The sequence below is a fragment of the Callorhinus ursinus genome, unplaced genomic scaffold (assembly GCF_003265705.2).
Source record: "Callorhinus ursinus isolate GAN/ISIS: 27379988/994484 unplaced genomic scaffold, GSC_fseal_2.0 scaffold22, whole genome shotgun sequence".
NCBI classification, from domain to species: Eukaryota; Metazoa; Chordata; class Mammalia; order Carnivora; family Otariidae; genus Callorhinus; species Callorhinus ursinus.
The window spans coordinates 2,471,662-2,499,500 of NW_027397084.1; the positions used below are offsets into that span (position 1 = coordinate 2,471,662).

Here is a 27,839-nt window from a genome sequence, read left to right on the forward strand (position 1 = left end):
CTCCTCCCACCCTGTCCTCTGCAAGCATCTGCGACCGAGGGGTACTTCCCGGAATTAGCCATCAAGAACAGCTGGAGCAGGGAGGGGGAAGTGGGAGAAGGGATGGGAGCTAACAGCTTCCAGATGTGCCAGGGCATGTGAGCCAAGGGAGCCTCCAGTCCAATGGTCTCCTGCTGTGGCTGGGAGGCCGGGATGGGCTGGCCTCCACGGCCAGGACTTCAGAGTTGCCAAGGCAGCTGGGCAGATCCCCTCCTGGAAAACGGCACGCACACCCATGTGTGCAGCATGAGGGAGCCCTCCGTGCTGCACCTGCAGGGGCCCGTGGGAAAGCCCCTGCGGCCGGCTGCTCCCTGTGGCCTGGTGGTTTTTTCTGTTTTTGTTTTTTTTTTTAAACATCCAACTATTATTTTATTTATACTGCTATGCTTAAGTTACATGGAAAAGACAACTTAAGCAGCTCTGCCCCATTTCAGGAAAAGTTTCCAATCAACACCAATTAAGCGGTAACAAAGAACCAGGAACGGTGACATCTCTGGGTCCAGACAGACAAGGCAGGGATGCGCTCTGATGTCACGGTTCATCTCCAACGAGACCACAGCACCACGGCCAGCACCAGCCATGCCAACACCGAACCTTCAGCACTCGTCGAACATTCAGATCTCTTCTCTGAAGCTAGCAAATCAAGGGAAATAATTGGGTTAAAAGGTTATTTTTTTTTAATGAAGCCCAGATAAGTGTAAAACGAAGCCCAAATAAGTATAAAACTTCTTGCAGTTGCCATCCGAAACGTACACAAAACACACCTTTTCCCTAACAGTGTTAGTACTAACCCTGTCCACCTTGGCTACCCTGCCCATGGTGGAGGCACAGAGCTCAGCGGCTTGCGGGGCAGTGTCCCTGCTCAGCCACTCACCAACTCTGACTGTCAAGGTAAACCGCCCAGCTCCCTTAGCCATGCAGTGGTTCCTACTTCTTGAAGTTATTATTAGGGGTGAAATGTCACAATCTATGCAAAACATGTAAGGCGTTGCCTGGCATGCCGTCCCTTCTTACCGTTTAGAGGACACCTTCCTTGTTTTAGAAGCTATGCCATTTTAGCCTTGCACCTTGCAAGTTAGCTGTGAGTACCCCTGTTTTTATGAGAGGAAATCAAGGCTCAGCGAGGCTAAATTACCTGTCCAGGGTCACGCAGGTGTTAAGTGGCAGGGCTGCGACATCAAGCCTGGCCAGTTAGACCCTGAAACCCAGGCTCGGTGTACTGCGTCCCTCCCTGCGTGTTTCTTTACTATTTTTCCATCAGTGGTTAAAAAAAAAAAGGTTGTAGGACCCGCTAGGGGCCGGGGTGGGGGGGCATCATTTTCATTCTTGCTTATCTGAAGAGAGGACTGATTCGGAAACATTGGCAAGAGTTTGGGGGTTCAGAGGGGCCCCGGAAGGAGAAAGCAAGTGCCCTAGAAGGGGGCACTAAGAACAGATTTCAGGAACGTGGAAGAAGCAGGGGACAGGGTGTCCCAAGGTTGGAAGGCATCCAGGTTGTCCTAGGGTGGCCTCAAAGAGGACCCGGAGCCCCCCTGAGCAAAGCCCCAGGGTCCATGATTGCTCTTTCCCTGTGTGTGTGTTTCTAGCCTTGCCAGTTGTTGCTCCCCTTCAGCACGTCTTCTCCTTGGCTGGGGCGGGCGGTGGAGGGTCTCCAGAATTCCCCTTTGTCAGATGGGGAGGACTGGAGAGCAGGGAGGAGGAGAACCAGGAGCGAGGGGGCTGGAGCTGGCCAGCAGGCAGGCCCGCGATTGGCCCAGCTCCCAGGGCCTGCCTTCCCCTCACCATTCCCTCCCCCTGCCCCCCAGGACTCCTTGGCTGCACAGCCTGCCAGTTGGGACCCCGCCAAGCCAAACAGCTGCCAGGGGGAGAGGAAGAAGCATTTCCGAGCAGTGAGGCCCCTGCGGACTCCGACTCAAGCCTAGAATCCCCCTTTGTCACCGCCAAGTGAGAGAGTCTGTAGACATGCATACAGGCATGCACGCGTGGCACCAGGGAGCCCGGGGCACAGGACCTGAGGACCTGGGCTGCTACGGGGGTGGGGGTGGGGCAGGGGTGTCCAGGAGCAGGCTTGGGGAGGGAGACAGGGCCAGGGGCCATGACTGCGCCAGGTGGTAGCAGGGGTGGGGGAATTAGGTTTGGCTCACTCAGAGGTGAGGGGCGTGTGTAGTGGGTTGAATAGTCCCCCCCCCCCCCGCAAAGTTATATCCACCCGAAACCTTAGAGTCTGATCTTACTTGGAAATAGGGTCTTTGCATATGTAATGAAGGTAAGGATTGAGGTGAGATCATGCTGGGTTAGGGCGGGCCCTCAATCTAGTGCAAGAATCCTCATAAGAAACAGGAAAAGAACATACAGAAACCCAGGGGAGAAGGCCATGTGAAGAAGAGCCACATGAAGACAGGGGCCGAGGTTGGAGCTCCAAGCCAGGGAACGCCTTGAGCCACTGGAAGCTGGAAGAGACAAGGAAGGATTCTCCCTCTAGAGCCTTCAGAGGGAGCACCACAGTGTTGACACCTTGATTTCAGACTTCTGGCTTCCAGAAGTACAAGCAGATGGGCGCCTGGGTGGCTCAGTTGGTTAAGCGACTGCCTTCGGCTCAGGTCATGATCCTGGAGTCCCGGGATCGAGTCCCTCATCGGGCTCCCTGCTCAGCAGGGTGTCTGCTTCTCCCTTGGACCCTCCCCCCTCTCATGCTCTCTCTTCTCTATCTCATTCTCTCTCTCAAATAAATAAATAAAATCTTTAAAAAAAAAAAGAAGTACAAGCGGATACATTTCTGTTGTTTCAAGCCCCGAGATTTGTGGCAATTTGCTATAGCAGTTCCAGAAAACTAGTATGGCGGGGTGCATAGGGAAAAAGGGTTGGGGGTGGGTGGGTATACCAGAGCTCGATAAGAAAGACCTGGAAAACAGAATGAAAAAGATTTATTATTTATTGTGCTACTATTCTGTGCCAGGCACTTTTAAAGATGCTTATCTCAGACCTTACAATGATCCTGCCAAGAAGAATTATGATTCCCATTCTTTGGTGAGGTTCAGACCCAAGTTTGTTTTCTAACAGCTGGGATTCCAGCACTGCATCCTCTGTCTCGCAAGCCTGGCCTCGTCCCACTTTCTCTCGGGGGGGCCTCCGCCGTTTCTGGGTCAGATGATACGTACTTCAGGTGGCAGGGGATGGCCTCCAGAGGTCCAGGAGGGGAACATAGTAGACCTCACTGTGGAACAGGGCAAAGGGTCATTACCCCATTGTCCTGGGGCCTTCGGTGACCAGACAATCTCTATTCACCGCTGCTGCTATAACCCTCAGGGACACTCATGAGGGTCTGTTCACATCCCTGAGCCTTAGGAAGGGGAGGGAGACACCGGCCCCTACTTGCCTCATTCTCGTTGCTACAACCACCAGCACCATCCCCGCTCCTGCTGCCATTGCCAACCCCTCCATCACCACCACCTCCCCCACCATCATCACTGGTACCATCACCACCATCACCACTACCTCCATCCCCATCACGACCACCGAAACTTCTAGAACCACTGTCAGAGGCAGCACTGTCGCTTCCGGGTCATCCCCCTGGTTACTTCCGCTCTACCCTGCCACCACCACCAAGATTGCCTCTGCCGCGTGAAGTAATGGAGAGGCTAGAGGTGGGTCAGGGAACTCCTTGGGGATGTCCTGTGATGGAGCAGCTTGAGCAGCAGTTAGCAGTGGAGGGAAGTCAGAGTCAGGATGTGTCTGGCTGACAGATGTGATCGGGAGTGAAGGACTGCTCTGAGTCCAGGCTTGTTGAGAGAGGAGGAGAGCCTGCCTGGCTGGAGTAAACACTTAGCAGGACAGGCTGTCTTCAGAGGCGTGGGTTCAGCGGGTGGAGGTTGTCTGAGTGACATATCTAGGCCCTGCCTGGCTCATGCGTGTCTCTGGGGATGTGGATTTTGGCGGGTCCCTGGCTCCTGGCCACCTGCCTGGCCTGGTCATGGCAGTGAGGTCATGCGAGTGGCTGTACTGGGAGCACGGGGGAGCAGGGTCAGGAGAAGGGGGCCCGCCCTGGCTGGGAAGGGAAGAAGGCCTCTCTCCCCAGGCTGACCCTATCAAAAATGATGAAGTAAGCACGTCTTGATGCTCCTTCCCCCAGATTCCCCTCTCCTCTGCCTGCCTCCTCCTCACAGGCCCCTATGGGCTCTGAGTTTCTCTCTCCAGAGACACCTGGCTATTCAGTTCAGTCACCTGAGGGAGTACCTGGACCAGACAGCTCTGAGCTGGGGGCAGAGAGAGAATGGACTGTGGGAGAGGGATGTCCCATTTCTCTACTCAGCTGTGCAGCCCTTCCTTCCACCTTAGGCCAAGTGTGTGTGTGTGTGTGTGTGTGTGTGTGTGTGTGTGTGTTGGGGGTGTGGCAGAATATTCCAGAAGCTCAGGCCACAGCTGCTCCCCTTGCCCCTTCCCTGCATGCTCAGCCACTTCCACCACCTTTAAGGATGGGAGTGACCGGCTCTGGGAACAGCCTCTCTCCATCCTTCCAAACCCCTGAACTGTCCAAATGCCTGGCTAATCCCACCCTCTAGGATTGCACTGGAGAGCTTCTGGAAGTGAGAAACAATGCTATCATGGGATGCATTTATCTCTGCATCAGGCGTGAGAGCCCAGCAGACAGGCTGGCGACTGGAGGGGCTGAGGGGCCACTGAGTCCCAGAGACGGGATTGGAGGGTGGGGTCAGTGAACACTGGGGAGGGGCCACGGCTTGCCCCAACCCTGGGAAGTGGGTGTGGCTGAACCACCGCCCGCTTGCCACTGCAAATCACTCCTCAGGGGAAGGCTTTTTGCTGGGTTAGGAAAGACCTTGGCAGATCAGGAGGACCTTTTGAGGTCCACGCAATAGTGACAGCAGGTGTTTATTGGGCACTTACTACATATCAGTTCCTCTCCAAGTGCATTTTGACTCATTTAGTCACCCCAATATCTCTGTGAGATTAGTATAATTCCTGTTATCTGTATTTTACAGTAGAGGAAACTGAGGCACAGATAGGGTCCAATGTTTTCTGAAGTTATAGTGTTGAGAAGTGAGCCTGGGATTTGTGCCTAGTCTGTCTGAACTCCAGAGCTTATGCTCTTCTCTACTCCAGGGTGGGGAGAAGACAATGGCCTGGAAGACCTGTGTGTCTGGACAGCTCTTGTGTGCCCGTGTGGCAGCCGCCTCTTTAATTCTTCTCTGTCAAGAGGGGCAGCAGTGTCTCAGATCAGAGACAATGGTCAAATTTGCTCACTTATCTAGACCGCATCTGGGTGTGGGGTGGGGGCAGGAAGAGGGTCTGCTGTCTACCAGTTCCTACCAGCCCTGGACTCCCTATGGCCTTCCCTGCCTGTGCTCAGCCCCACAAAGGCAGTGCGAGCGATAGGGTCAGACCCTTAGTTCTCACTACCCTTCCATCCCCTCTCCTCCAGTCCTCAGAGCACCTTGTGAACAGCACCTCAAATTGTCCTCCTCATGGACTAAGCCCTTTCTTCCCTTCCAAACCCCACCCTGGAGAGCCTTTATCTATTTATCCAGTAGATGTTTGCTAAGTGTCCACTATGGGCCAGGTACCTTGCCAGGTGTAAGAAGACAGAGATGGATACAGCTTGAGTTCTGCCCTAAGGAGCTCAAACCAGTTCTTCATTCCTTACTCTCTATACTTTATCACTTAGACACACCTTCATGCCTTTGGAGGATCACCAAAGGTGGAGAAAAGGACTTTTCGGGGGTCTGGAGATCAGAGAAGATCTGGGGGCACCAGAGCAAGCAGCAAGAGTGGGAGCTGGAGACAGCAGGCCCCACAACAGATGTACCAGGCCCTGGAACCCCTTTCTTTAGACAGCTACTTGGGCCGGTGCCTGAGTGGAAGGAGGATGGTGGGTGCTATCTTCCTCCTCGCTGGAGGAGACTTCTTGCAAGACAATAACCTGTTTGCCAAGCTGGAATCCTGAGACCTGTTAGGGCCAACTTGAACAGATGATCCCAGATGATCACCTCTTTAAGGGAAAGAGAAGTAGAGTCACAGAGGCTGGGATGGAGGCAGGGGAGGGCAAATTTCTACGTAGGGGAGTAGATTTCATTAGGGAAGCTGGTGAGCCTGAGGAGTTGGATCTGGTTGGGTTAATCTGTTATGGCAAGCAACTCCAGAGACTTGTGAAATGGGTAATAATCTTGTTTATAATATTAAGGTCATTCATCCATTCATTTCATCAGTGACTGCCTTATTCCAGGCATTGTATTAGGAACCAAGGATTTAGTGATAAAAAGATTCAGTTCGGGCCCCCTTGGAAATTGTGTTCAAGTAGAGAGCAAGACAATATACTGATTACTATACAAACAGTTGACTTCGATATAAATTTGGAAAGTATTAGAAAGAACTACAGGATGCTATGCTATGAGAATTTATAACAGTTCATCCTATCTGAGTCTTTGTGACTGGAGAAAACTTCCCTGAGGAATGACATTTAAGCTGAGACTTGTAGAATGAGAATAGTGTGTTAGGGTCAGGTTCAGCTGTGAGTGACAGAAGAATTCCACAAATAATGGTGGGGTAAACAAGATAAAAGTTTATTTATCTCTCACATAAATGAAGCCAGAGCTAGGTACTCCAGGGCTGGTAGGGCATCTCCATAACCATCAGGAACGCAGGTTTCTTCTATCTAATGATGTCACTCTGCCATTCCCAAATACACAGCTTCCATCTCATGGTCCAAAATGGCTGCTCCAACTCCAGTCATTATGCCCACAGTCCAGTCAGTGGGGAGGAGAAAAGAAGAGGGAGAAGGCTGCGCCTTCTTTTAAGGCCATATCTTTGTCAGTAGCACACATCACTTCTACTTATATACCACTGTCCAGAGCTTGGGTATATACTTAGCTAGAAAGGAAGCTGGGGAATTTGTCTTTATGGGCAGCCATGGATCTAGCTACAGATCATCAGTTCTATTAGTAAAGAAGAAGAGGAGTTGATGGATAAAAGTCTATGCCACAAGAAATTAGCTGGGTGAAATATGGGGGTGATAAAGACGAGAGTGTCAGAAAAAGCGTTGCCATGTTAGAAGCCTGTTAAGCAGGTAGGGCATTGAGAATGACTCAGTGACTCCCTGTTCCTAGTGTGGTCAGCTGACCGGTGATTGCATTTGCTGAGCTAAGGGACCTTGAAGAAGGAGCAGATTTGGCGATCAGGACAAGTTCCAGGTTAGACCCATCGAGTTGAAGCTCCTGTGAGCCATCCATGAAGGAAGCTCATCATTACAGAGGAGACAGGTCTATATTGGGAATGGTCGGCATATCAGTGGCAACTGCAGCCAATATGCGAGGGAATGAGAAGGCCCAGGGAGCAGTGTAGAGAAGAGAAAACACCTAAGGCACAATCCCAAGAACCCAGGGAAGAGGTTCACCCTCATTTTGTGGTCTTCTGGTCTCTGGTTCCCTTTTGGAGCATTGTCTTCCCACCATCTTGTGGAGTGATAAATCAGATGATCTGTTCTCCCACTCCAGAGTTTGGAAGGATCCCTAGAGACCTGTTCCACCAGACTGTCCCTCTCACCTCCATGGGATGGCCCAGGGGAAGCCATGTGACCTAAGCTCAGCTGGACAGACTCTCTCCTGGGAGCGGGCATCTGAGCAACTGATGCTAGCTTGGAAGATGCCTTTGGAGTTCAGCCAAGTAGTTTCTGTCCCATTTCCAAGCGAGGTATTCTAGCCTTCCAGCCAATTCCCTAGCTAGTTCCTCAATATTTTTCCAATAAATTCTTTAAAAATTTTTTTGGCTTGTAAATGCCAGGGGTTGGTTTCTGTTACTTGAAAACAAAGAGGAGCCAGCAAAGGAAAATGAGCCGGACGGGACTTCAGAGGGGCCCGAGAAAAGCCAGGAGAGTGAGGTTTCACAAAAATAAGCAAAAGAGTCTATCTTGAAGGAAGGAGTAGCCAGTGGTGTCAATTTTTATTTAAAAAATGTCCAGTATGTCTAAATAAGCATAGGAGGAAAAGGCAAGAAGGAGACACAGTTGTTACCAGTGATTAACAATGGTGGGGAGGTTTTGCTAGATCTCTGTTTCAAAGGAAGGAACCCAACTCATACGTGCTTAAGTCAAGAACAACACAAAAGTAATTTATTGGCTCATGATCACTGAAAAGTCCGGGGGTGGACCTGTTTTTGGCACAGTGCGAATAATGTCATCAGGTCTGGTCTCTGCTCTCCTGGTCTCTAAGCTGTCTTCTCAGGCATCACCTCCTTGGGCAGCACTCCTGGGAGATCCTGCTAGACACATACCCAGTTAGCAACTCCGAGTGGAAAACCAGTGACTCCCCCAGTGAACTCCCAGGATTAGCTCTATTGGCCTGGTTTGGGTCATATGTCCTTCTCGAACCACCCTGTAGCCAGGGCGATTCGGTGCTCTGAGTGGCCGGGCTTGAATCATGTGATTCCCCCTAGAGCTAGGGGGCGGATTCATCTCCCTCTGCGCCACTTTTACTGAAGGCATGTGCTTCGCCTGAAATAAATTGAGACTCAATGATCAGAGGCTCAACAACCAAATTTGCAGTCCAGGTTACCAGGGGGAAGGTTACAGATGGCCATGTTTGGGTCACAGGGTCATACCTGGAGGGCATGGGGCAAGGCCCATTGAGGCACACTTCCTCAAGGCAGTGGGTACTGGGCAGACACTTGCATGCACAGGTAGTCTTGGTGGGCAGATGCAGGAATAGTAAAATAAGCATAGTTGATACGTGGATGGGCTCCGAAGTCAGTGACTGCATTTGAATCCACCTGGATTTGCCACTTACTATTTTTATTTCCGAGTCTCGGTTCTTATCTGAAAACTGGGTTAATACAGGAATAATGCTAACCTCTTAAAATTCTTATGAGAATTAAATGGAATAATCTACATAAAGGGTTTAGCTGTGTTCCTAGAAGATAGTAAGTGTTCAATGAATGTTCACTATTTAAAAAAAAATTTTTTAAGTAGTCTCTACACCCAACGTGGGAGTCAAACCTACAACCCAGAGATCAAGAGTCGCATGCTCCACCGACTGAGCCAGTCAGGCGCCCCAGGATATTTGCTAGTATTATAGTGGCCTTGGGGTTTTGTTCTATGCCCTTGGTAGGGGAGCAGGGAGTCCTTGGAGCCCCCCATTCCTCATGCCATCAGAGTTCCCTGGTTCAGGGCCCAGAATTCACTAGTGGGCTCTATCAGTCCAGCCAGATTCCAATTCCAGGGATGAGGAAGAGAGTGGGGACCTGGGGGGGCAGGAAGGGTGTGGTCAGGGTAGATCCCAGTAGGACTGAGTCAATGCTAGTGGGAAGATGCTGGAAAGCCCGGGATTGAGGAGGAGGGTGAGGAGGATGAGGTAGGCCAGGAAGGTGAGGACTAAAGGGAGGGGCGATTTTGGGCAGAGCCAGCAGGGGTCACTGCAGATCTAAGTAACCTCAGGGAGGCTTCAGGCCACCCAAGGGCCCTCTCACACACTACTCTCTGCCTCTGTCACTGCCATCCCTGGGAGGCAGGGCTCAGGCCAGTTCTGGGCAGTGGGGTTGGGATTTGGCTCATGCGGTTGGAGGTGGCCGCCTAGGGCCGCTGCTCTGTGTCCTCCAGGGCTTGGGCTGTCCTGCCTCAGTGGAGGCCCTCATATCGGGTGTGTGCCTGGATTTCTGCCTCCCTGGGACTTGACTTCTGGCAGCACCTAGAACGTGTCTCTGGGGATGCTTCCCTATAAAGAGCTCTGAGACCAAATGAGTTTCCTCATCTCATCCTCTTCTCAGAGGGTCGTGGCCCCGATTAGCGTGTTGGAGGCTCCGAGGAGTCCCGCAGGCGAGAACGCCTGTCAGACTTTGTTCGGCCCAGGCTTCCTGGGCTCCTGTGAGCCCTTCCACCACAGGTTGAGGGAAACAGCGGTTTAAGGCGTCGTCGTGGGCAGAGGGCATGTGCCCCGGGAGGTTAATGTGTCAAGCCCGCCCCCTCCCCCCACCTTTTATTGCAAAGTAATACGTAACACATGTCTGTCGTGGAGAATCGGAAGAAATCAAAAGCGCAAAGAAGAAAATTGCTTCCGCCACCTGCTGCTCCTTAGAGCTACCCCTGAAAGCTCTGGCCGCTGTCCTCCATCTTCCCAGGGAGGAGGAGGGGACCATGGGGTTCCCCTCAAGGCACACCCACTTCTGCTGCAGGGAAGCCCTGTCAGAAGAGGGCCCTTTGAGAGGTCATCCTAGCAAACCCTCTGTCTCCACCCTGTGCCTTTCTTGCCTCCCTTTCTTGGGAACATTCCCAGGGTGCAAGAGGATGGTGGCGGTGGTTTAGCGGCTGTTGAGTGGCATGGAGGAGAAGCGGGTGTTCGGACCATCCGCGTGGAAGGGGATCTTCCTCTCTAGGTGGGGCAACCTGCCCTGAGAGGGGCCATGGCTTACTGGGGTTTCACAATGAGGCAGTGATAGAGCCAGCAGAATCCTGGGTCCTGGCCAGGGCCCCCCCCCACCTCTCCCGCAGCTCTCATGCCAGGAGGCTGTACAGAGGGGCCCGTGCCCTCAGAGCGAGGCTGCGGTTTCCTCTGTGGGCCGGCTGGGCCACCCGGGGTGTGTGGGTGCCGGGCGCGCGCCCCACAGTTGTGTAATCAGCTCTGGAGTGTGTGCACGCGCTCGGTAACCTGATGCAACAGGGAAGTTGCGGTCCCGTGAGCTGGGGTGTGGGCGCTTGGCTGGGGCCCAGACCACAAGGAGGATTTGGCTTGTGGCTGCGGAGGCCGGGCACGGGGGTCGCAGAGTTGTCTGCGTCAAGGCTTGTCCATTCCTGGGTGCCCACATCCTGGTCCCTGTGGGCGCAGGGCTTGAAACGGGGCTGCCTGGCCAGCTGATGCTGGAAGGGGGGCGCTGGTGCAGAGAGGGGGGACTTGCCCCACCCTCATCCTGTTTGCCTGGGTGCCTGTTGTCATGGGGGTGGGGGCCGGCCAGGCTTTCTCCCTGTGGGTCCATCTCTTCCATTTTTCCCTAGTTGTAAAATTGACACCAGCCCCCCCTCCCCCCCCCCCCCCCCCCCGCCAATCCTGGAGCCCTCACCTCAGTTCCAGGTCATTTTGCCTAACAACATTTGTCTTTCGCTCCCTCCATCTTCCTGAATTCCCCAGCCCTCTCCCTGCCATGGCCTTTCCTGCACACTCCCCCTTGAGGAGAAGCAAAACGGAAGAGGCTGAGAAGCAGCCACATTGCAGCCAGGTCAGATTCCCACAGCCTGCCGCTATTTCTGAACAGAGTGAGAATGATCTGTGTTCTTTCCCAGCCTCCATGTGCTTGTCTGAGAGATGGGGCAATGATACATCTGCCACAGGGACCCTAGGATCTCTAAGGAGGGATCCTGTGAATGAGAGTTGCCCTTTCATTCAATCCCACAAGGATCGAGCACCCGGGGACCCTCACTCACAGCATCTCCATCATCAGATGGGGGCAATGGGCACTTTAAAGAGCCAGGGGCCCTGGAAGGTGATGAGCAGTAAGAGCAGGCCCTATCCTGCCTGCCCTGTGCTTGGTGAGGGTCTCAGTAGCCAGCTGTGAACCCTCCCTTGTCCTTGAGGGAGGTGAGGTATGTTTGTTTCTTCTGCTCCCTTCCACCTGCTCCCGTCTCTCAGAGAGGGAACATGCTTCAGGGTCACCAGTGGCTAGGGAAGGGGAAGAAGGGCATCTGTGACCTGCGTCCTCACCTCCTTCCCTGGCTGGGCTGCACCTGGCCCCCTGGGGCTCCTCCTCAGTGCTCCCAGAATGCCTCGTGTCTCAATCACTTTATTCTGCACTGACTGCCTGCTGTTTTGATGATCTGTTTACGTATCTACTTAAAAATAATGGTAGAGGGGCGCCTGGGTGGCTCAGTCGTTAAGCATCTGCCTTCGGCTCAGGTCGTGATCCCGGGGTCCTGGGATTGAGCCCTGCATAAGGCTCCCTGCTCCGCAGGAAGCCTGCTTCTCCCTCTCCCACTCCCCCTGCTTGTGTTCCCTCTCTTGCTGTGTCTCTCTCTGTCAAATAAATAAATAAAATCTTAAAAAAAAATAATGGTAGATACCATAGAGTGCTTGCTGTGTGCTAGGCTTCACATATTAACTCATTTCCTCCTCACAGCAGAGGGACGCACAATTATCTGTGAGGAAGCTGACGCTCAGGGAAGGGAAGTGTCCTGCTTAAAATCAAAAGCTTGTGCTGTCTAACCTCATCACTATCTTATCACCCTGGTTATTTTCTTTAGAACTTTGATCATAGATAGTTGTCTTCTGTTCACATGTTTGTTTGCCCATTTGTTTGTCTCTCTGTCTACACAGCAAGCCCCGTGAGGTCAGGGGCTTTGTCCTTCCTCATTCACATTCCAGAATCTTTCCTTGTGGATGGTTGATGCTCAGTAAATATTTGTGGAAAGAATGAGCCACTGAGCCACTCAGCGGAGACTCCTTGAGGGTATGCTCTGTAGCTGTTCACCATGTTAGCGCCGACTGCCCAGCACAGGTCCTGGCCTAGCACGGGGCTCAGTCAGCACTTTGCTAGATGAATACAAGAGTGCAGGAGAGTCTAGAGAACTCAGTTGTTGCTGTTCTACCTTTCAGACTCCAGGAACTAGGGGAAGATGTTCAGCTACAGGAAATATGGGGGAAGGATTTATTCTTCCTGGGTCTCTGTTTTGGTTTCTCTGTGTGATTTTGTGTGTGGGCACAGAGTGGGCGCACAGGGGGGAAAGTATGAGAAGATTGGAAACATAACAACCCCTGGGAAAAACTCTAATTGCTTCATATCTACAGGCAGGAGATATAAACAGAGCATATGTGTGTGGCCCAGAGGAGGCTTCTAGTAAGTGATGAATACATGAATGAGAGAGAGAGCGAGGGAGTGAGGGAGTGAGTTGAGGCAGCAGCGCTGTGAGCTCCTTGAAGACAGGCACATGCCTTACTTTTCTTTGTAGCCCCAGCCACCAGCATAGGCCCACACCAGGGCTTGGCACATGATTGCTGAATGAATGAATAAATGAGTGACTAAAGGAACAAGTTGGTACCAAGGAGCATGGAAATGAATAGAAAAGAAATGAATAGGGCCCTCTTGCAAAGGACCCTACGGCCCTAGTGAACAAGACCGAGGATGCAAATGCCAGCCTCTGGGTCTTTTCCACTGGAGGTAGGGTCTGGGAAGTAAGGAAGGGGCCTGGTGACTGGCAGGAACATGGTTTCCTCCTATTCGTTCCTTCCAGGTGCCCTATGTGGGGTGCTGTGTAGATACTAACACAAAAAATAAGACCACATAATTCCTGAGCGCTCACTATGTGCCAGGCCCTAAGCTCTTTACATGTGTTAAGGAATTCAATCCTTTCAGCAACCATATGAGGTAAGTTGTACTACTTTCTCCATTTTAGAAAGGGGAAACTGAGGCACAGGGAGGTCATGCAAAGTGTGCGACCAGAAAGTGTCACACAGTCATTCCTCAGGCTCTGCTGGGAACAGCAGTGGCTGCCCATGCACGTGCCTAGTAAATGATGTTCTCTGGGTCTTGCTTTGGCTGCATCACCACTCCAGGCCTTTCTTCATCTGTAGAATGGGAACACACATTGTCTTGGGCTGGGAGACCAAAGTCAGAGGGCTTTGCCAGCTGTGAAGGGGCTACAGGGCTCTTCCAATGGGACTTTCCTCTTCCTCCCCAGGAATCACCATTATCTTCATCATGATCATGATCATGCTCATCTTTAGATCTGGCCTCCTGCCATTAATACGCCAGCACTGGAGACTCTGGAGACAGACAAATCTACTTCCCATTCAGGGATAATTGCTGTCTGATTTGGCCTCCACTTCTCTCATATTTTCATTTTTATTCTCCACCCTCCAAGCCCTGACTCAGTTTCCGCCCCAACTTCTCTATCCTCAATGATTGCAACAGCCTTCCCCACTGGCCTCTCAGCCCCTGGGCTCTTTCTCACCCCCATTAACTAATTTGCTTAATATGTAAATCAAAACCTGTCACTTTTTTGCCCTCATGCCAAGAACTGACTAAACTTTTTTTTATGGAACGGGAAGCCTTTGGTAATGTGGCCCCTGGAAACACCTTTTTTCCAGCCGCCCCCCCCCACCCCCACCCAGTGCCCGCCAGCCATGCCATATACTGCCAGGTCCTATAATAGAGCATGATTTTCATGCCTCTTTGCCTTTGCTTGTTCTGTTCCCTCTGCCTAGCAGGTCTTTCCCGACTTTGTCTCTACGGTGAATGTCCATTCATTCATTTTACCCTTCAGAACAAAGAAGGCACCGTTGCCTTTTCTGGTTATAAAAGTGACACATGTTTCTTGTAAACAACTCAAGCAATCTAGAATACACTAGGAAAAATAAAAGGAAATGTTGCCTCTTCCCACAGTTCCAACAATTGGAGATAACCACTGTTAAAGTACTATGAGTATAATCATGAATTTTTTTTCTGTGCATATATATACACATATATCTTTAAATGTATATAAATACATACATACTTACAAAAATGAGATCATTTGTGCTATTTGGTAACCTACTTTGTGCCCTAAGTGAAATATTTTGGACATCTTTTCCTGTGAATAAGCAGTTTTACATAGTAATTTTTTTGTTCTTCAAAAGTCAATTTCAATGGGCGCCTGGGTGGCACAGTTGGTTAAGCGTCTGACTCTTGATTTTTGCTTAGGTCATAATCTCAGGGTCATGAGATTGAGCACAGTGTGGGGCTCCATGCTCAGCGTGAGGTCTGCTTGAGATTCTCTCCCCCCCTGCTCATGCTCTCTCTCTCTCAAATAAATATTAAAAAGAAACCCACGTCAACTCCAATTCAAATATCTACCGTCTTGGAAGGCTCTCCTGGTTCTTCCCTTCTCCCCTAGCCCCCATCCACAGTGCCCCTTCTTCGAGGACTCATCATACCTTGTACCTCTTTCTTTGAAATCTTTCCTGCTTGTAGGTCATCATATGATATAAAAAGCAAATGCACAAAACAGTAATTATAAATCTATGGTAATGGGCACACAATGTACAAAGATATCATCTGAGACAATAACATAAAGGGGGAGAGATGGAGATGTAAAGGAGCAGAGTGTTTGTATATTGAAACTAAGTTGGTATTACTAAAACTAGGTTGTTATAGGGGCGCCTGGGTGGCTCATTCAGTTGAGCACCTAACTTGTGATTTCAGCTCAGGTCATGATCTCATGGATCATGGGGTTGGGTCCTACATCAGGCTTTGTGCTCAGTGAGGAGTCTGCTTGAGATTCTCTCCCTCTGCCCCTCCCACCCACTCACACATTCTCTCTCCCTCTCTTGCTCTCTCTAAAATAAATAAATAAAACTTAAAAAAAAACCTAGGTTGTTGTGAGTTTAAGATGTTAATTGTAGGGTAGGGGCACCTGGGTGGCTCACTGGGTTAAGCATCTAACTCTTGATTTTGGTTCAGGTCATGATCTCAGGGTCCTGGGATCAAGCCCCACTTTGGGCTCTGCATTCAATGGAGAATCTGCTTCTCTCTCTCTCTCCCTCTGCCCCTCCCCCTGCTTGCACTTTTTCTCTCTCTCTCTCAAATAAATAAATCTTAAAAAATAGATGTTAATCGTAATTCCCAGGTAACCACTAAGTAAATAATAAAACAAAATTAAAAAGGAGAAAAGAAGTGTATCAAAATAGTACACTACAAAAAATCAACTAAGTGAAAGAAAAAGGCAGTAATGAATGACTTGGGGAACAAAAGACACGTAAGATATGCAGAAAACAGCTCAATGGCAAAATAAGTCACTATCAGTATTCACAGTAAATGCAGATGAATTAAACTCTCCTATTAAAAGACAGAGATTAGATTAAAAACATCTTATGATGTCTATAAGAAGCTCAAAGGCACAAAGAGATTGAAAGTGAAAGGATAAAAAAAGATATCCCATGCAAATAGTAACCAAAAGAGAGATGGGGTGGCCTAATATTGTCATATCAAAGAGACTGTCAGTCAAAAAAATACTTTAAGACAGAGGGACATCATATATTAATAAAAGGTTCATTTCAGCAGAAGATATTACAATTATAAACCTCTACACACCTAAAAACAGAGGCCCTGAAGCAAAAATTGACACAGTTGAAGGGAGAAAGAAACATTTCTACAATAATAGTTGGAGACTTCAATAACCCACCTTCAACAGCATGTGGAACAATTGGACAGAAAGTCAATAGAGAAATAGTAGTGGACTTGAACAACACTATGAACCAATTAGGCCTAACAGATATACATAGAACACTCCATCTGATAGTAGCAGAGTTCACGTTCTTATCAAGTGCACATGGAATATTCTCTAGCATAGGTCATAGATTAGCCACAAAATAAGTCTTAACAGTTTTTTAAAGACTGAAATCATACAAAGTAACTCTTCTGATCACAATGAGATGAGACTAGAAACTAGTATCAGAAAGAAAATGGAAAAATCCACAAATATGTGGAAATCAAACAACACACTCTTGAACAACCATTGGGTCAAAGAAGAAGTGGCAAGGAAAATTAGAAAATACACTGAAATTAATGAAAATGAAAACATAACATACCAAAACTTTATGGGATGCAGAGAAAGCAGTGATGAGAGAGGAATTTAGAGTTATAAATGCCTACATTAAAAGAAAAGAGAAAGATCTCAAATCAATAACCTAAGTGTACACCTTAAGGAACTAGAAAAAGAAGAGCAAAGTAACCTTAAAGCTAACAGAAGAAGGAACTAATAAATATTAGAGATAAATGAAATAGAGAATAGAAAAATAATAACGAAAATAAACAAAACCAAAAATTCTTTGTAAACATCAACAACATTAACTAGACTGACTAAGAAAGAAAGAGAGAAGACTTAAAACTACTAAAATCAGAATGAAAGTGGGGATATTACTACTGACCTTATAGAAATAAAAAGGATTATAAGAGAATACTATGGGGGTGCCTGGCTGGCTCAGTCAGAGGACCATGTGACTCTTGATGTCAGGGTCATGAGTTTGAGCCCCATGTTGGGTGTAGAGATTACTTAAATAAATAAAACTAAAAAAAAAAAAAAAGAATACTATGAACTATTCTTTGCCACAAATTGGACAACCTAGATGAAATGGCAAATTTCTAGAAACATGTGAACTTCCAAAATTGACTTAAACAGAAATAGAAAGTATAAGAAAAAGGTTGAATCAAGAATCAAACCCCATCCAACCAAAAAAAAAAAAAAAAAAGTCCAGGACCCGATGGTTTTACTGGTGAATTCTACCAACCATGTAAAGGATTAACACCAATCCTTCTCAAACTCTTCCAAAACATTGAAGAGGAGGGAACATTTCCGACTCATTCTATGAGGCCAGCATTACCCCGATACCAAAACCAGACAAAAACAACACAAAAAAAAAAAAAAAGGAAACTACAGGCCAGTATTCCTTATGCATATAGATGTAAAAATCCTCAATAAAATACTACCAAACTGAATTCAGCAGCATTTTACAAAAAGTTGGACTATAAGTCCAACTAGGACTTATCCCTATAAGGCAAGGATGGCTCAATATAAAAAAACAAACAAACCAGGGGTGCATGAGTGGTTCAGTTGGTTAAGCATTCAACTCTTGGTGTCAGCTCAGGTCATGATCTCAGGGTCCTGGAATCAAGCCCCGTGTTGGGCTCTGTGCTCAGTGGGGAGTCTGCTTGAGATTCTCTCTCTCCCTTCCCCTCTGCCCACCCCCCCACTTGTGCACACATGCTCTCTTTCTCTCTCTAAAATAAATAAATAAATCTTTAAAAAAAATCAGTCAATGTAATACACCATGTTAATAGAATGAAGGGAAAAAAGACACATGAATATCTCATTTGATGGGGGAAAATGCATTTGACCAAACACAAAAACTTTCATGATTAAAGACACTCAATAAACTAGGAATAGAAGGAAAATTTCTCAACATGACAGAGGCCATGTATGAAAAACGCACAGTTAACATGATACTTAATGGTGAAAGATGGAAAGCTTTTCCCCTACAGTCCGAAACAAGATGGGGCAAGTGCTTTTTGTCACTTCTTTTCTATACAGTAATGGAAATTCCAGCTAGGGCAATTAGGCAAGAAAAAGAAATAAAAGACATCCAGTTGGAATGGAAGAAGTAAAATTATCTGTTTGCTGATGACCTTACCTTCCTATATATAAAAATCACCTCAAAATGGTAATTAGTCACCCATGTTTAAGAGCTAAAACTTTAAAACTCTTAGAAAACCAAGGGAAAAATTTTAAGACCTTGGATTTGGTAATGATCTCTTTAGTATGATGTCAAAAACACAGGCAACAAAAGAAAAAGATTAATTAGACTTCATCAAAATTAAAAGCTGCCACCAAATTATATACTTAAAATGGTTAAAATGGTAAATTGCATGTTTTGTATATTTTACTATAAAAAAATTTAAAAAAAATAACTGACCTAGAGAAAACCCTTCAATTCCACTTCAAATGTTTACTGTCCTGGAAGCTCTCCTGGTTCTCCCCTTTCCCTCCTCCCCTCACCCACAGTGCCCCTCCTCTGAGGATTCATTGTACCTTGTGCATCTCTATTTAAAACCTTTCCCAATTATAAGCTCATTATTTGTTTACAAGAGGGTTACAAGTTGGCCCTGTCTCCCCCGCCCCACCATGATTTCCCTGTGGGCAGTGTAGCACTCGGACCCCAAGCCTTGGAGACTGAGTTCACGTCTCCACTCTGCCTCTGACCACTGTGTGACTACTGGCAAGTTCCTTAACCACTCTGGGCCTCTACATCTTCATCTATAACATGGGGGTGATGAGAACACTTACCTCATAGGGCTGTGCACCAAAAGGTCTTACAAGGATACCAGGCACACAAGACCTGCTCAATCAACATTGTTTAGCAAAACACAGATGGCTAGACTATAAAATGCATGCACCATAACAATCCTTGCTCTCTTCCCAGCCATCTCCGGAGGACAGATGGATAGGATCTATCTCTCTGTGTGAGCATTTGAATGTATGTGGATACACCCCAGGATGGGGAGAGGAGGGGGCAAGTCCTTTGCCCCTCTTCCCTGGCCCCATCCTCCTGGGGCCCCAGGGTCCGGCCCCAACTTCCCACCACTGCTGGGCTGGGGCAGGGAAAATGATACCATCCCCCCTCCCTGTCTTTGGGGTATTGTCCCCAGTGGCAGCAGAAGCCCTACTCTTCTTTTCTCCCTGGCTTTTACCTGTCCTTAAAGTGGGCCCCCGGGTGTGCCCAGGTCCAAGAGGATGGGATAGGGCTTAGATTTGGGGGTGATCATCAGTCACTGCTGCCATATCAATCAGGGCCCTTTCATCAGCCGAAACAGCTGCACCCAGTTGCCCCGACAAGTCCAGACGGGGGTTCCCTGCCCCTCCCAGCCTGCCCCTCTTGCCCCCCTTCCCCAGCTGACAGTCACTCTTACCCTTCCCCGGATGCAAGGGACAGGCTGGGGCAAGCCAGGGACACACTCAGTTTCCCTTCCCTTGCTGCCCCTCCCTGGGGTGACACCACCTCCTCCCCTCCCCCACCCCACCTGCCCTAAGTCCCCAGGGCCTGGCTGGGGTGGGAGCTGGAGGGGTTGTCTGGAGAGGGGTCCATGGGAGACTGACAGCAGCAGTCAGGCCTGAGCTCTTTAGGCAAGATGCTTTAACTGGAACTCTGGAACAGCAAGGTGGTGGGGAGACCCCAGAGCGCAGCGTGGGGAAGGCATGCACCCAGGGTCATACAATAGCTGAGCTAATGCTAGAACCCATAGCTTCAGAGGCGACTTTTCTGTCCCTTTTCCAGCAGCCAAGGCGTCTCCCGACTCCCTTCTAGCTCTGATATTGTGGACCTGCTCAGACTCACTCCACTTTCCCTCCTTGTTTTTCCCTGCTGAGGTGCCCAGGTTTGCTGGTGGAGGTGGCTAGGGGTGGGGTGAGGGAAAAGGACCTTTCCAGCAGGTTTAGCCTCTGTTTTCAACAACATAACCACTCCCCCACGCCTCCAATCCTCCTACCCCCCATCCCCCCATCCCTCGCTGTGCGCTAAGAGACCTGGAGGCAATTGTGTAGGAAGTGCCTGGTTTGGGCAGTGGCCAGATTGGTTCTGTTGGGTTCACAGCTCAGTGCTCTGCCCGCTGGACAATCCAACCTGGAGTCTGACAGATGCCTGATATATTTGATTTCTGCCAGCACACGATTGTTTAAGGCAACCCCAAGGTGTGGGGAGGGTGCGTACAGCTATGGAGGCAGCGACGGGGGCAGGACCCACCGGGCTCAGAAGACAGGATCCCAACTGGAGCGGGTAGGGGAGCGCTGGCTAAGCCAAACTCAGAACCAGATGTCTGGGGGTCCAGACTGGGGTGTTGCCCGGCCCCAGCCCCCTCTGAGGGTCAGAACCGAGGCTAGAGGGTAGAGGGGTCCCTAAGGTCAGAGAAATGCTTCTCTTCCCGCTCTGACTTCTGTTGTCCTGCTGGGACGAGTGCAGGACCCTCACTACAGTAACAGCCAATATCTTCCCTTTTGGTCAGCATCACCAGACAGCCGCTGGGGAGTTGTGGGGAGGGAGGCTGTAGGAGCCCTGGGGTGTGCTCCAGGACCCCGGGCTCTTCTCTGGGCTCCACACAGCCCCCCACCCCAGCCTGCATGACTTTAAGTGAGTCACCGGGACTTTTTTTTAAAGATTGATTTATGTATTTGGGGAGGGGGAGGAGAGGGGCAGAGGGAGAGAATCTTCAAGCAGACTGACTCCCTGCTGAGCGCGGAGCCCAATGCGATGCGGGGCTCCATTTCATGACCCCAAGATCATGACCTGAGCTGAAATTGAGAGTCAGACACCTAATGACTGAACCGCCCAGGCGTCCAGAGTTCCTGGGACTTTGCCTCTCCTTCTGCACCACAGGTCCTTGCCCTGCCTTCTCTCTACCATGGGTGGGCATGGAAATCTTTAGGAAGGAGAGGGTGGGTCTCTGGGACAAGACGGTTCTTTGGCATTTACCTACCCCTCACCCCAAGGCCTGAGGCGGCTCCTGCCAAAGAAATTGGCCATCAATCCTGAGTCAGAACAGCTCCATCTCCAGAGAACATCTGACACAGCGGCGGGCAGGCTGTGGCCCTGCCTTCTGAGAGTTTACTGTCAGCGCCGGTCAGAAGGTACAGGCTGGGGCAGAGGCCCAGTTTAGAGCTGAGGAGGAAGGGAAGGAGAAGCCCCCACTGCTACAGCCTAGACACCGTGGCTGGCCAGATAAATCTGCTTCCTAAACCCACAGAAGGCCTTCTGGACCAGCCCCAAAGGTGGCCATGTCCTCTGGCCCGCTCTCATCTCTCTCTGCCCCTTCCTCACGGCCAGGTGAATGTCCTCTGTCCCCCTGCAGGCTGTGAGCACTGTGAGCACCTTGACCACTGCTGTCCTGGGGCCTAGGGCCGTGTCTGCACAAGAGATGCTCATTTGGTGCAGGCAGGGATGGCTGGTGGCACCTGGTCCCTGTCTGCTTCCCTGTACCCTGGACACAGCTCCTGGCCTGGGCTCCAATACTTCAGTAAAGGGGAATAGTACAAGATCATGGGCAAGTCTGTTTTGGGAGGGATGTGGGGTCCAGAAGAAGAGAGGGTAAGAGAAATACTGTTTCAACCAGAGGTGGAGATGGGTAGAAACTCAGAAGAAGGTGTGGAAGGTGGGGTGTTGAAGAGGTCCCCTAGGAGATCCCCTGGAACTGTGGACCCTCCTCCTTCCCACAATTCTTCTAGCTTGAAGCTGAATGCTGTGAGGGTGAGGTGTCCTTAGACATAAACAGTCACTCCCAGGAAACTACACCCCACATCCTTGCTGGCTCCCTGTCTGGCATGGGGGGTTGAGGTCCCAGGACTTTCTCTTTGGGAGAAAGAACCTGGTGCTGGGGACTTAGAAGGTCTGAGAGAGGCCTTGAGGCCAAAAGGAGCATAGTAAGGTCTAGCAGCGGTGCATGTGAGGGGGCAGGGGTGGGGAAGGTCTTGGACAATGGGTGGGCCTGACTGGTTTGGAGTGCCTTGGGTATTCCCTGTCCTCACCCCTGCCCCTCACAAAGAGTTGCCAGATGAAATTCAGTTAAATTTGAATTTCAGAATCCTTGGCTCTGGGCCTCAGGGGGGCGGTGGGGGAGGTTGCCTTTCCGCATAAAGAAGGAGAGGATAAATAACAAATCATTTTTAGTATATCTCAAACACTGCACGGGACATTAGGTGTCCTGAATTTTTATTCGCTAAGCCTGGCAATCCTACCCCTACACCCACCGGGGCCTTTGTCAGGGACACCTGTCTCCCTAAGGCTGTCTGGAAGTGGGGAAGGCCCAGGTTCCCGTGGGCTGGCCGCAGTGCTCCCAGCCAGGCTGAGAAGGCCCCTCACCGGCTCTGGGGCTGTTGCTGCAGGTACAGACCGTGGCTGTGGTAAGCGGCAAGGCGCGGTGTGTGTGGAATGGGGGAGGGGAACTGGGCAGTGGCCGGGCCAGAGAGACAAGGGAAAATTTTTCTGTGGGTTCCTGTCTTGTCCCCTCCCCAGACTCACCACCACTGGGGCCCTGAGTCACCAGGGCAGGGGCAAAGGGATGCGACAGACCAAATTTTTCCACTCAGCCCCCAGCCCTGTAACAAGGCTCACCTGATCGGCCCCGCCCACACGGAGGGAAATTCCAGTCCTAAATCCTGTCCGGAATTCTCACCCTGGCCAGCCAGCTCTGCACTGGGGGTTGGGGAACTACAGGCCCCGGAGACACCTATGGGACTCCCTTCTGCTTCTAGAAAAGAGCGGCTTGCTTAAGGAGGGCTGGTGCGGGCACAGCTGGACAACTCTTGGGATGGGGGGTGCTAGGCATGGGGGCAGCAGGGCTGTGAAATCTGAGGCCGAGGCCAGGACAATGTGTATAAAGGCACAGTGAGGCCACTCTGGTTCAGCTGACACCAATTTAGACCGTCCTCAGTCCCAGTCTGTGTGTGTGTGCGTGCGTGCATGCATGCCCTTCTCACCCAGTTGCTGGAGGGGCTGTAATTACAGAGCCGTTGCCAACATAAAGCCCATATTCTTTAGCCTGATGCTCAAGGCCCTTTGTGTTCAGACCTCAAGACACCTTCCCATGGTTGGTTATCCTCTGCTGCTCCTTTCGGTGCCCTGGGCGCTCATCCAGGTGCTCAAACTCAGATGCCTTACAGGGGCCAGACAGGTAACTGGGGACAAAGGGAAGTGGACTGGACTGAGGGGGGAGGTGTGCTACTCAGCTTCTCAATGGTTGTTGCGTTTCTGGAATTTAAGACTCCAAAGCCTGTCCTCTCCCACCCCCAGCCTCATTGTTTACCTTCTGGCTTTGGAGATGGACTGCACCTTTTTCAAGGACGCTGTGCAGGCCAGCGCGGGTGGGCCAGACAGAACACGTCTGAGGGCCGGATGTGGTCCACAGGCGCCAAGTTGGCAGCCTCTCCTCCGGCCAAATGGCACCTTTCCTGTTTCTTGTATACGCCCCTCCCATTCCTGCCTCTGTGCCTTTGCTTAAGCTGTTCCCTTGGCCTGGAATGCCCTCTGCCATCTCTGGGTGTCTGAATCCCTATCCATCCTTCAAAGTCCAGCTCCTAGGCCACCTCCCCCGTGAAGCCTCTATGGCTCTCGCCTTGCGTTCCCTCCATCCTCTGTACATCTTTTATGACCCAAATCACTTCCTGCTTTGCATTAAGGTTATTTATATTCCTGTTGAATTACCTGTTGGGGTTGGTTCTGTGGTCAGTTAACTTCTGACTGCCTGGCACAGAGCAGCATTCAGGAAATAATCATTGAATGAATGTCAAATGGGCAAATGGAACCATTCCCCACCCCCCCTCACAACCCGTTTGAGTCGGAATTGGGCTCAAATCATGGCTCTCTGCTCATTTATTATAGTTATGTGACTTAGGGCAACTTACTTTATCTGAGCCTTAATTTCCTCATTTGTAAAATGGGTGTATTAACAGTATGTGCATCTGGTTAGATAGTCTGAAGAATAAATGTGCTAATGTACGGGAAGCACTGAGAAGTGTACCAAACACATCCCTTAGTATAAGCCATTGTCATCATCATCATCATCATCAGTCTTGTTATTACAAAGCTCAAATGTTAAAAAAAAAAAACACCCAACCCCCCCCTCCAAAAAAACAAAGCTCAAATGCTGCCTCCTCCACGAAGCCTTCCTCAGTCCTGCAGTCAGAATTAGCCCCCCATCCACTGGGTTCCGACTGTACTTTCTCTGCCTTGTGTTATAACTAACAATCTGTATCTGACTCTCCCATCAGACTGTCACCTCTTGGAGAGCAGGTCTATGCCTCACTGATCTTTGTGTTTCTCAGTCATTCATGCGGCACTTACTGAGTGCCTTCAAAAGCCAGCACTGTGCCAGGGGCCTGGAGATACGCTGCTGAAAGATATATCCCTTATATACTACTCAGCCATCAAAAAAAAAAAAAAAAAAAAAAAGAAAAGAAATCTTGCCATTTGCAACGACGTGGATGGAACTAGAAGGTATTATGCTAAGTGGAGTAGGTCAATCAGAGAAAGACAATTATCATATGGTCTCACTCATACGTGGAATTTAAGAAACAAAACAAAGGATCAGAGGCGCCTGGGTGGCTCAGTCGGTTAAGCGTCCGCCTTGGCTCAGGTCATGGTCCTGGGATAGATTCAGTCTCTCCGCCCAGCAGGGAGCCTGCTTCTCCCTCTCCCTCTGCCCCTCCCCCTGCTCCTTCTCTCTCTCTCTCTCTCCCTCTCTCTCAAATAAATAAATAAAATCTAAAAAAAAACTAACCCAACCCAAAACCAAACCAAAACAAAACAAAGGATCATAGGTGAAGAGAGGAAAAAATAAAACAAGACGAAATCAGAGAGGGTGACAAACCATAAGAGACTCTTAATCATAGGAAACAAACTGGGCGTTGCTGGAGGGGAGGGGTTCGGGGGATGGGGTAACTGGGTGATGGGCATTAAGGAGGGCACGTGATGTAATGAGCACTGGGTGTTATATAAGACTGATGACTCACTGACCTCTACCTCGGAAACTGATAATACACTATATGCTAATTAATTGAATTAAAATTAAAAAAAGAAAAAAAAAGAAAGTTATATCCCTTATAGCACTTGGCTCTGTGTCTGGGTTAGTGTTCGCAGTCCCTTCTTCCTGCTACGTGGTGTCTGCTTGCATCGCTGAAAGTGGGGTGGGCTGGAATGGGGTGGGGGTTCAGCAAAGCCCAGGATCCGCTGACCACGGAGGGACAGCTCTATCCCCAGTGTGGCCCTTCTGTGCTAGGGGAGCATGGATGAGCTGGTGCTCTGGAAGCAGTGAGCAGGTTGGCTCTGGGGTGCCAGGTCTCCCTGCCTGCCTTGGGTCCTCTTGGTGAGGATTGGGAGGGTCCTGGCAGGTCTGGTGCTCAGGTTGGCTGGAAACCCCCCAACTCCTGGGTCAGCCCCCAGTTCCTGCACCTCCGCATCCCCAGGGACATTCAGCTTTGACTTTTGGATTCACTACTTATACCCATGGGGCAACCTGGAGAGGTCATTGTGAACCCAGATATTTACAAGTTTTAGAGCCAGGCTCCTGAGTGTGACTTCAGCAAGATATTTGGCCTCTCTGGGCCTCAATTTTCTCATAAGAGGAATTATGTGAGTTAATAACTATATAGTTGTTTGCATTATTATGGGTCACTTGCACTAGGCTGGGAGTTAGGAGCCCCAGGTTGATTCCTGCCCCATTCCTAATAACCTGTGGGACCTCGGACAAGCCCTTTTCTCTCTCTGGGACTGAGTCTCCCAGGCTGTGAGACGGGCAGTGTTATATACTCATCTCCCACGCTCCTTCTGCCTCTGAGAGCCTTTGAGCTTAAGATTCTCTTCCTGGGGTCCGGCCCCTGTAAGTGGGGATGGCCCTCTCCCTTCCTAGGAACCAATTTCTCCCTGACAAATGGGGAGTCATGATCCACTCACATCCCAGGCACTGCAGCCCCAGTTCCCCCGTTCCAGTCATGGGACTTGAGTCCCCAGTCCCTGCCCTTAACCCTGAACCCCTCTTTCCCCACCTCCATTCGCACATGGGGCTAAGCTCAATGTCAGCAGAGGCAGCAGTCAGTCCCCGTGCCTGCACACCTCACCCTCCCACCTCTTTGCCAGGGCCACAGCCAGGAGGCAAGGAGAGAAGGGAAGGTACGTCTGAGGCTCACCTGCAGGCATACGAGGTGTGAGATGGGCAGGAGGGACAGCTTTGGCTTTAAGGACCACAGCTGGGAGCGGGGATTCTGAGTGTGTGGCTCTGGCAGGCTCTGTCTGCATCCTGGCAGGCCAGGGACAAGAGGGGCAGCCATTATTCCCCCCACCCCGCTGGCCCCGTACCTCAGCAGGATCAGTCAGTGGGCCTCCACAGACAGGGGAGAGGGGCAGGGACGCTGAGAGAGTGGGCGCCCCTCCCCCACCCAGGCCAGACCGCGAGCTCCCTTCCCTAACCCCATAAGTCCTTGGTCCTCATTAAAGACCCTAATCCTCCCGCCCTCCCCCTGGCTGATTCAGAGGCCTCCGCCCCCAGGTGTAGTGGGGAGGGGACAGACATCTACGGATTTGGTCGTTGTCCCTTCCCCCACCCCCACCCCCAAGACTGGGCTTGGGCACCTGATTGAGCGGTCAATGGGCATGTGGGGGTCACTGGCACTCCAGGGTGGCGCTTCTGGGAAGTAGAGGCAGGAGAAGACAGGCCTCTGAGGGGAGGAGTCCTAGGAAAGGAGGGAAAAGACGAGAGGTGGTGGAAATGTTCTGAACAAGTGGGAGAGTCCCTGGCAAACAACAGTTCTCCCTTCCCCTCACCCCTCGCCACCCTGGAGATCCCCCACTGAGGCATGCCCCCAGGGCAGTTCACAAGCACCCAGCTCCGCACCTCTGCGACAGCGGAGCAGTGAAGGCCCTGGGGAAGCCAGGCCCGGGGCCCTCGGGCCTCCTTTTCCTTGGGTTACTCCAATGGGGCTGATCACTGCCTTACTTGCTCTTGCCTCCCTTCCTGGGGCCAGGCGTGAGGGCAGAGGGAAAGGCCGAGGGGAACACACGCTCTGGCAGGTAAGCATAGTGGGTGCTGAGCAAGGCTAGGGCCAGCATTTGCAACTGGCTCCCGGTCCTCTGGCCAAGTGCCGGCCTGTACCTACCATTTCCATTGGCCTAGAGCTTCCTGGTGGAGCGTGGAGCAATCTCGCTCCTTCCCTTTTACCTCCATTCCTCCCAGGCTGCTGAGACCAGCTTCCCGGGGCTCTTCTTTCAATAATGCCTCAAACGGGCTTCACTGGGAGGCCCAGGGTTCTCAGCGCCCACCCATCCCCCATGCCTACCGGTTGCTGGGCTAGCTGCTGGGCTAGGGGCTGCTGGGGGCTCCGGGGAGAGAAGACAGCCTATCCTGAGGCAGCTCCCAGGCCGATGGGCTGAGACAAGGGGTTGCAAACAGACACCTGCTCTGTGTGTCATCCACTGTTGACTCAAAGGGGCAGTGGTCAGTTATGTAGACCAGGGACATAATCAACTGTATCTCATCAGAAACAAAACTCATGATTAATTTACGTCCCACCATAAAGAAAGAACACCGCTCATTAAACTTTGACACAGTGCCTTCTTGTTGCTGATTGCAAGGCGCATCCTGATTTCAGTGATGTTAAAATGTCAAAAATGTGTGTCAGAGAACAAAAATAAAAGTTAAAAACATTTCTCTTGGACTCACATCTTTTTCCTGCATCTAATAGTGTTTACTCGGAAGGCTCGTTCTGGGGTTTAGGAGGTTAGGCCTGTACATCAGCGCCTTGCCTG

The 27,839-nt window shown here is 50.5% G+C and overlaps 2 long non-coding RNA genes across 3 annotated transcripts; both read right to left on the bottom strand.

Moving 5' to 3' along the window:
* Positions 1–399: 399 nt before the first annotated feature.
* LOC141374827 (uncharacterized) lies at positions 400–3,871 on the bottom strand. Its single transcript, XR_012381966.1, has 3 exons — positions 3,023–3,871; positions 2,393–2,489; positions 400–672 (listed from the first exon to the last, which is right to left on the bottom strand). It is a non-coding gene; the product is annotated as an uncharacterized lncRNA (long non-coding RNA).
* A 4,116-nt stretch (positions 3,872–7,987) lies between these two features.
* On the bottom strand, positions 7,988–27,156 carry LOC141374795 (uncharacterized). 2 transcript variants are annotated; one of them, XR_012381917.1, is made up of 4 exons: positions 27,031–27,156; positions 26,667–26,767; positions 26,225–26,334; positions 7,988–8,304 (listed from the first exon to the last, which is right to left on the bottom strand). It is a non-coding gene; the product is annotated as an uncharacterized lncRNA (long non-coding RNA). The 2 variants fall into 2 exon arrangements; XR_012381916.1 differs by lacking the exon at positions 26,225–26,334.
* Positions 27,157–27,839: the final 683 nt, after the last annotated feature.